The 10,536-nt window shown below is 46.4% G+C and overlaps 1 protein-coding gene across 7 annotated transcripts in view; it reads left to right on the top strand.

Annotated features, from left to right (window-relative positions):
• LOC139762321 (cell adhesion molecule 2-like) overlaps positions 1-10,536 on the top strand; it is a 553,549-nt gene that overhangs the window by 463,115 nt on the left and 79,898 nt on the right. The window lies entirely within an intron of this gene.

The raw sequence follows: 10,536 nt of genomic DNA, 5'->3' as shown, positions 1-10,536 counted from the left end.
TCTTTTTTTTTTGCCAAAAATTTCATTTAGAGAATGAAGTTTTGAGATAATTCATAAGTTTTGCCACATTTTAATGAAATATCTTTGGGATATATTTTGCACCATTTTGAGTCTTTTTTTTCCCCAAAGACTTGGCTCGATGTTTTTCATTCTGTTTAGTTTTAGGGAAGAGAAATTTTGAAGTGATGTATGTTTTTCATGAAATTCGAGTATAACGTATGTATATACATACATATGTATGATTAAGGAAAGTGATAACATTGTTTTCATTTCGTACGTAAATAACTGGTTGTAACTGACATATGAATCACCCACACGAGTGATTGTAATCATTGTTAATATTGATTCGTTTAGGCCCAGTGTGTATACTGATTAGGTTGTGACTAATGTGTATAGTAATTAGTGGCCAATGTCTATATTGATTACACTGTGACCAGTGTTTATATAGATTAGATTGTGACCAGTGAGTATAGTGATTAGATTGTGACCAGTGTGTATAGTGGTCAGGGAAAGAAGAAACTCCGCCATGCCACAGTTTCTGCTCGCACCAACGCTGTGGGATCCCGAGCCCCGGCCTCTGTCTCTCAGGTCACAACATAGTCGGAAGTTCGTTAAGATGATTGGCTCGCCCAGGAGCTGCATGCCAAGATAAAGCAGCCAATCAGGGCCTCGCCCCTTATCAATAACCAACTCTCTCGTAGCCAAAGCCACAGTCTCTCTCTCTCTCTCTCTCTCTCTCTCTCTCTCTCTCTCTCTCTCTCTCTCTCTCTCTCTCTCTCTCTCTCTCTCTCTCCGCCACGCTGGTCCGAAGCCCCAGTTCAGTTAATGACTTAAAGAAAAAAATGGAGAGTTACGGTGGAAATTCTACGATGCTAGGCTTTGGTATATTTGATAATGGAATGAATGGCTACGCTTCACCTCCTCCTCCTCCTCCACCACCAAGTTTGTAAGTACGACAGGAGGAAGACGTGACTAAAATCGTGATTCGGTTTTTTTTAGAGAAAGGGGAAATATGTAAATATGTACGCTTTTTTCTTCTTTTTTTTATGTCAAGCTGAGAAGCCACGGGCAACTGGACGCTCCAATCAAGGCCACCTCATTAACGCTTGAAGTTCAGGTCAAAGGCCAAGCCGTCACACACACACACACACACACACACACACACACACACACACACACACACACACACACACATACTCCCGGGGTTAATTTCAATCGCTCTCTCCGAAACGCAGCTGGTGTCCCACCGTCCATCACACGAGCGGGCCACAAGAGGCGGCGGGTTGGCCGTCGCCAGCAAATCATCGAGTAATGTCCCACTTGAATACAATCTTGCGCAGTATCTCGGGCCATATTTTGTGCACAGGATGTGAGTCTGGCATATTGTCCCGCGCCCGGACGGGACAACTCCCACCTCCACACTCTGGGAAGGGAGATTGAGGGTGTGTGTGTGTGAGAGAGAGAGAGAGAGAGAGAGAGAGAGAGAGAGAGAGAGAGAGAGAGAGAGAGAGGGTTCTGGCGGTGCATACTTGCTTGGGGGTAATAATGAAGGAGGCTTCTCGGCCATTCATAACAGCCGGACATACATCATAACACGCCGGTGGTCACGAGCATAAATTTGGACGGCAACAAAATGCTGAGGGCGAGTGTCTTGCGTCGGGGGTGGGGACCTCCAGGCTAGCTGTTGCTTACGTGTTGAACCTCGTTCGAGCGCGCGGGGGGGCGGGGTCGACCCTTGAGCTTGGCTGTGCAGCCCCTGAGCGCGACAGTTTGACCCTTGGCGCCGACGCTGCGACCCATGAGCACAGCGTTACGACACCTCGAGCACGACGTCCTTACGACCCTTGAGCACGACGGTACGACCCTCGGGGCATGATGGCTCAGACTTATGACCCTGATATTTAAGAGGTTCAGGTCAGAGGTCATGCTATCATCCCCGGGGGTCATCATCATCATCATCCCGTCGTGGTCTGCTGGTCATTCGCAGTTCGGCTGGATACTGCGAAATGTGGAAAGTCCTGGACTCCCTTTCGCGTAGGTTCAGCCAAGACTCGTACTCCACATGGAGGGAATTAGTATTCTGGAGCCGTAGTGAGGCTGGTAGATTATGTAGATTTCTAGGGTAGATTGTCTCCCGCGTTAGCCTGGGGTATGGTCGAAGTCGTATATTGGAATTGTTCATATAAAAAGATGCCAGCGTTCGTGTGTGTGTGTGTGTCTGTGTGTGTGTGTGTGTGTGTGTGTGTGTGTGTGTGTGAGAGAGAGAGAGAGAGAGAGAGAGAGAGAGAGAGAGAGAGAGAGAGAGAGTCATAGTCCATGGATCTACGTGGTGTAGTGGATGACGTTGTGGACTGTGGCGCACTCACGTGCCGCCCGGGGTTCGAATCCTTATTGCGGCAGTCTGTCCACAGTCACCCCAGCTGTTCATCATTCCTTAGGGGTTAGTCGAGAAAATGGGTACCTGGCTTAGGCTAGGATATATATATATATATATATATATATATATATATATATATATATATATATATATATATATATATATATATATAGCGTTAATAAGATGGCCTTAATCTGGATATTCAGTGGGCCGTGCCGTTTCAGCAAATATATATAAAAAAAAAAAATGACTTGAATGTTCGAAAAAATAGTGTATGTTTACAACGTACCACCGATTGAGGCCATGGACGCGTAAACACTTAAAAGGAATTGACAAGGTATAATGAATTCTTAAAACGCAGTAATTTACACGAGGGTGTGTGTGATTTACAACATGGGAGCCTAAAGGTAACACTGGGTACATAAAGACGACTGAAGGAACACGGGCATTGACAGTGTAAAACACACACACACACACAAATGCGCGCGCACAAAACACCTGGAATCAGATGTCTGACGTTCTCCCACAAGGTTTAATTCTGAAATGCTGTACGCTGGTCGTGTTTGTCCTTCCTGTTCCCCCTCTCTCAGCGTCCGAATTTACATACGTGGGTTACGGTAAATGCGACAAGTCACGAGACGTCAGAATGTTCATCTTCACTCACTACGTGGATGGAAATGACGTGTAGTACACTGCATGTGAATGAGAAGTGTCCATATAACATTTATCTGTAACTTGTTAAGGGGTTAAATGGTAACTGGTTGAGGCAGCATACCAGAGAGAGGCAAAGAGTTTGTTAAGAATTTTGGAGAGGGTTAGATGGACCGATGACAGAGGTTATGTGTTATGCACTCCCTAATTCGTTGATTCGCTGGAGTTGGTTACCCGTTGCGAGTTGTTTGTTAGGAACGAACGAGAACAGAGGAGGCAATGTAGGGCTTTTAAGAGACTGCTTTGGCCACCAGGGTCAGTTAGAGGCACGGGAACCTCAGAATTAGTTAAGTATATCCCCGTATGGCGGGTCTAGGAGGTTTCATGTCGTTTTCTAACGTTTATGACAATAAAAAACGGATTGTCTGTAAACAGTGCTGTAAAAAATGCATATATATTTTTTTTCTACCCTTGTAAGGTCAGCAGTGATTAGATTTATACATTATAGATTCGAAACGCTTGTTCTTAATGCCAGGTTCATCAGAGAGTCCATACCGTGTGATTGTAAACAAGACCAAGGCTGAAAAGTCGTGTTCTCCCGGAAACTTGGACGCTGGGAATGTTTGCTGCCATGCGGGGCCGGGAGAGGTGAACCCACCCAGCCAGCCAACGAGCGGTCAGGAACAACCAACCCCCGCCTCCCCTGAACATGTCTTAGTTACTTTACGTACGTCAGATTTCCCCAGAGTTTGCAGACAGCTTGAAATCCTCAGCGGCCCTTTATATAGACCTGCCTGCTTGGTAGAGGCTCCGAGGGCCTCTTTTTGACCGGCTTTGTACAATTTTTTTCTTCATACTGTCTGTAGAATATTACGAATTTATTCGGGTCTTTTTTTTCGTACTTTTCCGATCTCTTTTCTCTCTCTCTTGTTGATGGGTCTCCAGACCCCTCACACCTTGCTGTTGCTGCTTTCTGATTTCCTCTGGTGACAGTATGAAAGAAACGGGATATAGCACGTAACTTCTCAGTTTTGGCATATTTTTTTAACAGATCTTGTTAAGTATATTCCTTTTTTTTTTTTTTTATCGAAAGTCTAACTAATTACGTCAGTTTCAGTGGCTGTCTTTTTTTCCTTTCCTTTTTTTGTATTGTACACTCTTGTTGGTGTGTTTTCTCAACACAGCAACACCCATGTGTTGAACTGTCTCGGGATTGTCTTTAGTCCCCCCTGATGATTTTTTTTTCTTGTTTTTAGACATTTTCCTTAAAAGGTTTTGTCTCCTTTTACTGATTATGTGGTTATGTTATGTTATGTCACATTCGTTGGCCGATTGTTTTAAAATTTTAGGGAAACGCATAATGTCGTTTTCTTGCTCCATCGCCACACTCGCTCTATCATTACCATCATTCCATCACCACCCTCACTCCATCATTACCATCGCCACCTTCACTCCATCATTACCATCATTACCATCGCCACCCTCACTCCATCATTACCATCATTCCATCGCCACCCTCACTCCATCATTACCATCATTCCATCGCCACCCTCGCTCTATCATTACCATCACACCATCGCCACCCTCACTCCATCATTACCATCATTACCATCGCCACCCTCACTCCATCATTACCATCATTCCATCGCCACCCTCACTCATCATTACCATCATTCCATCGCCCCTCACTCCATCATTACATATCATCGCCACCCTCACTCCATCATTACCATCTTTCCATTCGCCACCCTCTCCATCATTACCATCGCCACCTTCACTCCATCATCACCATCATTCCATCGCCACCCTCACTCCATCATCACCATCATTCCATCGCCACCCTCACTCCATCATTACCATCATTCCATCGCCACCCTCACTCCATCATTACCATCGCCACCTTCACTCCATCATCACCATCATTCCATCGCCACCCTCACTCCATCATTACCATCACTCCATCGCCACACTCGCTCTATCATTACCATCATTCCATCACCACCCTCACTTCATCATTACCATCATTCCATCGCTACCCTCACTCCATCATCTCACTCCATCATTACCATCATTCCATCACCACCCTCACTCCATCATTACCATCATTACCATCGCCACCCTCACTCCATCATTGCCATCATTACCATCGCCACCCTCACTCCATCATTACCATCATTACCATCGCCACCTTCACTCCATCATTACCATCGCCACCCTCACTCCATCATTCCATCGCCACCCTCACTCCATCATTACCATCATTCCATCGCCACCCTCACTCCATCATTACCATCGCCACCCTCACTCCATCATTCCATCGCCACCCTCACTCCATCATTACCATCATTCCATCGCCACCTTCACTCCATCATTACCATCATTCCATCGCCACCCTCACTCCATCATTACCATCATTCCATCGCCACCTTCACTCCATCATTACCATCATTCCATCGCCACCCTCACTCCATCATTACCATCATTCCATCACCACCCTCACTCCATCATTACCATCATTCCATCGCCACCTTCACTCCATCATTACCATCATTACCATCGCCACCCTCACTCCATCATTACCATCACTCCATCGCCACATCGCTCTATACATTACCACATTCAGCACCACCCTCACTTAATCATTACCATCTTCCATCGCTACCCCTCCACTCCTTCATACCTCGCACCCTCACTCCATCACCATTATGCTTATTGTTGTTCACAGCTTCTTCGCTCAGCCGCTCGACCTTGTGGAGGTTCGCTGGGCCAGGTGGGTGGGGAGAAGGGTCGTTAATTTATGTATTTGTATTTATATATGTATTTTACCTCCATCTGTTTGGGATGTACATAACACTTCAAGAATATATGTATATATTTAGTCTTCAAGCTTCCGCGCGCCCCGGCTTCCAACTCACTCCACAACCGTATCCTTTAAGTGTGTATTGGTGAGGAGAGGCGTCTCTTTTGTTCAGAGGGAGTGCGACAGCCCTTACCCTCCTCCTCCTCCACTGACAGGTCCCTGTCTGGTCTGTAGCCAAAAGCATCTGTCTCCCCACATCTCCCTGGCATGTCCTCTCCGACCACACTATACCTGCCTCTCCTAACGAGGAGGTGGCTCCCTCTCTCTCTCTCTCTCTCTCTCTCTCTCTCTCTCTCTCTCTCTCTCTCTCTCTCTCTCTCTCTCTCTCTCTCTCTCTCTCTCTCTCACGTTCGGTATGAAACTGGCGTCGATGAGGACCTTTGCCAGTCATGGAAATCTTCATCGTCATAGAAGGAAAAAAAAAAAAAAAAAAAGGCAAGCGTATTGAGGCAGGTGTTCTGGCTTTGGGTTGGTCAAGTGGCTCTTCTAACTTAGCCTCTGATGATGGTTGGGTCAGGTTCTGCACGCAGTTGCGACCCGAGTAACTTGAGCACGACCTTTGGCTGACGTGTCGTGGTCATGGGTCGTAACGTGTCGTGCTCATGGGTCGTACCGTGTCGTACTCATGGGTTGTACCGTGTCGTGCTCATGGGTCGTAACGTGTCGTACTCATGGGTTGTACCGTGTCGTGCTTATGGGGCGTACGTGTTGTGCTCATGGGTCGTAGTGTCTCGTGCTCATGGGTCGTACCGTGTCGTACTCATGGTCGTGCCGTGCCGTGCTCATGGGTCGTAACATGTCGTGCTCATGGGTCGTAAAGTGTCGTGCTCATGGGTCGTACCGTGTCGTACTCATGGGTTGTACCGTGTCGTGCTCATGGGGCGTACCGTGTCGTGCTCATGGGTCGTAATGTCTCGTGCTCATGGGTCGTACCGTGTCGTACTCATGGGTCGTACCGTGTCGTGCTCATGGATCGTACCGTCGTGCTCATGGGTTGTACCCTCGTGCTCATGGGTTGTACCCACGTGCTCATGGGTCATGATGTCTCGTGCTCATGGGTCGTACCGTGTCGTGCTCATGGGTCGTACCGTGTCGTGCTCATGGATCGTACCGTCGTGCTCATGGGTTGTACCCTCGTGCTCATGGGTTGTACCCACGTGCTCATGGGTCATGATGTCTCGTGCTCATGGGTCGTACCGTGTCGTGCTCATGGGTCGTACCGTGTCGTGCTCATGGGTCGTACCGTCGTGCTCATGGGTTGTACCCTCGTGCTCATGGGTCGTACTGTCATGCTCATGGGTTGTACCCTCGTGATCATGGGTCGGACCATGTCGTACTCATGGGTCGTACCGTGTCGTACTCATGGGTTGTACAGTCGTACTCAAGGGGTTAAAGTTTCATACAGTGCAAGTGTGTCATACTTTTTTTTATTTTCGTTTTATGACAACATATACTTAATGTCGACGACTCGTATACTCAGGCTGAGTTTGTTCATTTGAGTTTGGACTTGCAATGCACTCTAGCATCCTCTCTTCCGCCACCCGCCCTTATGATGGGTAGGAGTTCACAATACATTAGCCACAATTGCGACAGATATGTAGAAAAAAAAAATTAAGAAAAAATCGAATCATATACCTCGCTACGTTGACTGTCCCTTTAGATAGACGTATTTGATTTATTGTATATATATTTTTTTCTTAACTTTCATAAACGTTTTCGTCGTTCCGATGTTTCCTGGCCTCAGCACCGGGTGTGTCGGACTTGGGGGGGGGGGGGAACACTGGTATACAGAGGAGCGTGGCGAGTCCCTGCTTCGCCCCCCATTGTTGATCGTTAGAGTGTTGTGAATTTGGCCCTGGTTCCCTCCCTGGCCACCTACATGGGTAGGTTGGGCGGCTGGGTGGGTGAGGTGGAGCGGGGCGGCTGGGCGGCGGGGTGGGTGAGGTGGAGCGGGGCGGCTGGGCGGCGGGGTGGGTGAGGTGGAGCGGGGCGGCTGGTCGGTTAGGGGGGTGAGGTGGGGCGGCAGGGCGGCAGCGTTCACACCCACCTGGTAATTGTTTACAGTAGTTGCAAACACGTCTCCCAGGTCTAAACATGTGCGTGCGAGGCGAGCGATCAAGGAGGGGCGGCTGGCTGGTGGCTGCCCTCCACACAGGCCTGGTGCCGGAGTCAGTGGATGTCTATTGTCAGACCAGAAGATAGAGTTAGGTATGATTCTTACGTCCGCTGGGCTGCTTAGCGTGTCTGGCACTGGTCTTGTCCATGTGTGTGTGTGTGTGTGTGTGTTTTGTGTGTGTGTGTGTGTGTGTGTGTGTGTGTGTGTCGTGAGTTAACCTGTTATCGGTGGTTACAGAATAAATGGGCGGACAGTGGACTGTAAGTGGCGTAAATGATAAAGAAATTTTTTTTTTTTTGCATTCTTCCTCTTACAGTATATATATATATATATATATATATATATATATATATATATATTTTGCTTTGTCGCTGTCTCCCGCGTTTGCGAGGTATATATATATATATATATATATTATATATATATTCTTATAGAATAACGTTTGAATAGTTACTTAGATTTTAGGGTTGGTTCGTTTTCTTTTATGAAATATCAGGGTATTCTCATGCAAACTGAAGGGGAATGCTTACCCTAGAGAGACACAAATGTGTCAAGAAAAGATGCTGAAATTGAAGAGTTGCTCTACTTTTTCTTTCTCTTTTTTCCTCTTCATTTAATCTCTGTCCAGGGACAGAAGTCATTCTTCGAGGCCAAGCCGTGAATGAAATATGAAAGAAAAGGTGGTTGAAAGATAAAACAGTTGACTGAAATGAAAACTGATATGAGTTGAGTGAAATGGAAAAACCTGGATTTTTTCAATGAAGGGTCATGTTGTAGCTGATGGCAAACTTCATGAAGAGTTCGAGAGTTCCAGAGTTTAGCGGCGGACGAAAGAAGCAAAAATCACAACGGCTCATCCTCGAGTGGCCAGCGACCAGACACACCAGTGGTCATGTGAGGCAGAGGCTTGCCGGCAGCGCCTCACCACCGTCTACAGAACAGCAGATGAGGTCATCAGGTTACTCCTTCTAGACTCATTATTCCTGTTTTTGTTTTTGTTTTTGCTTAGAGGGAAGATCTTTTTGTCTGCTTATGGTTCACTACCAAAAAAAAAGAAAGTAGCTGAAAAGAGAAATGACCGCACATCACCACGTGTGGGGAGGCTGGTGTCCGGGGGCGTGCTGGAGCGGAGACCCCTTGGGGGAACGGGGAGGATGTTGGAGGAGTGAAAGGGAGGCAACTGGTGGGGACAGTATGGGGTTAAGGGGGCATACCAGTGGTTCCGAGCCGTGACGATGGATGGTTCTCCTCCTCCTGTATGCTGGAGGAGGAGCAAGAAGCCTCGTCAGGAGCGTGGAGCCGTGAGGTGACGGCTCGCCAGCAGGGTCGTGGTAATGGCTTGCTTCAACATGGCTCCACCAGCACCACACCCTCAACCATCGTGTCTTCATCCCTCTCATTACTCCATGCGATGCTACCACCTCCTTAACATAGCAACGCTCCTATGGAATCTAGCACTCCAACCTTGTCGCTAACATAGCGAACTCTCAGCACTGTTTTCCTGCAATTGGGTTACTTCCGTATCAGTTCATCAGTAGTATTATCTCGCGTAATTATGACCTTTCTGTCTGCCAGACCCGCTCGCCCGGTCCACTTCTTTTTTTTTGGCCTTGAAGCGACGCCATAGCTTACTGTGGTACGTGGCTGCGTGCTACGATGGAGTGGTTGACAGTACTGACGGATCCTTACCCGTCTGTTTTGCTTGAGAGGGAGTGTGGTAAAGTGTAGTGACAGACAGACGGACAGATAGACGCGTAGATAAGCAAAGTAGTCAACACTGTAATCTCGGCTACTGTATAAATTTGTTACTGTATAAATTTGTTTTAAGCTTCGGACTTAGTTTATACAGAAAAATAGATGTAAATGCATGTATTATTTAGCTGCAGTTCGGGCCAGACTCTTTCAGCTCATCTTTATTTATTTATTTATTTTTTTTTTTACCCACGGAAAATCTGGAGTATTTGTTTTACTCTTGAAAAGAAGAAAAAAAATTATCTTATATTGGTGGGAAAAACAGCATGTCTAAATTTCCATATATGTTGAGCTACATATTTTCCGGTGGTTTCTGAGTATATATATATATATATATATATATATATATATATATATATATATATATATATATATATATGTTGAGCTACATATTTTCCGGTGGTTTCTGAGTATATATATATATATATATATATATATATATATATATATATATATATATATATATATATATAAATTCGATGGGTGATACTGGATTCCTCTTGCTTCGTATTACACTGCAAGTGGAAAGTCACCTTTCGCTGGGCTGTACAGTCTCGCTAGACAACTTGCCACTCCAAAGGAGTCTACATTTTCCGGCTACTGGAGGTAGCGCAGCCTTGGTCTACAGGGGTCTTTGAGAATGTGAGGATTCAAGGTTAGTCATGGGTTAACAGAATACGTAATGGTTTGATGGGAGTCGTTGTTCGTATCTAACACCCCCACCGTACACGCCGGTGCTGCCCTCTGGACGGACTTCCAGCATAACTCTCGAGACGTGTG

This window comes from Panulirus ornatus, chromosome 43 (assembly GCF_036320965.1).
Source record: "Panulirus ornatus isolate Po-2019 chromosome 43, ASM3632096v1, whole genome shotgun sequence".
Lineage (NCBI taxonomy): Eukaryota > Metazoa > Arthropoda > Malacostraca > Decapoda > Palinuridae > Panulirus > Panulirus ornatus.
Note: the sequence above shows the minus strand (reverse complement) of the source record. Positions and strands in the feature narration are given on the sequence as shown.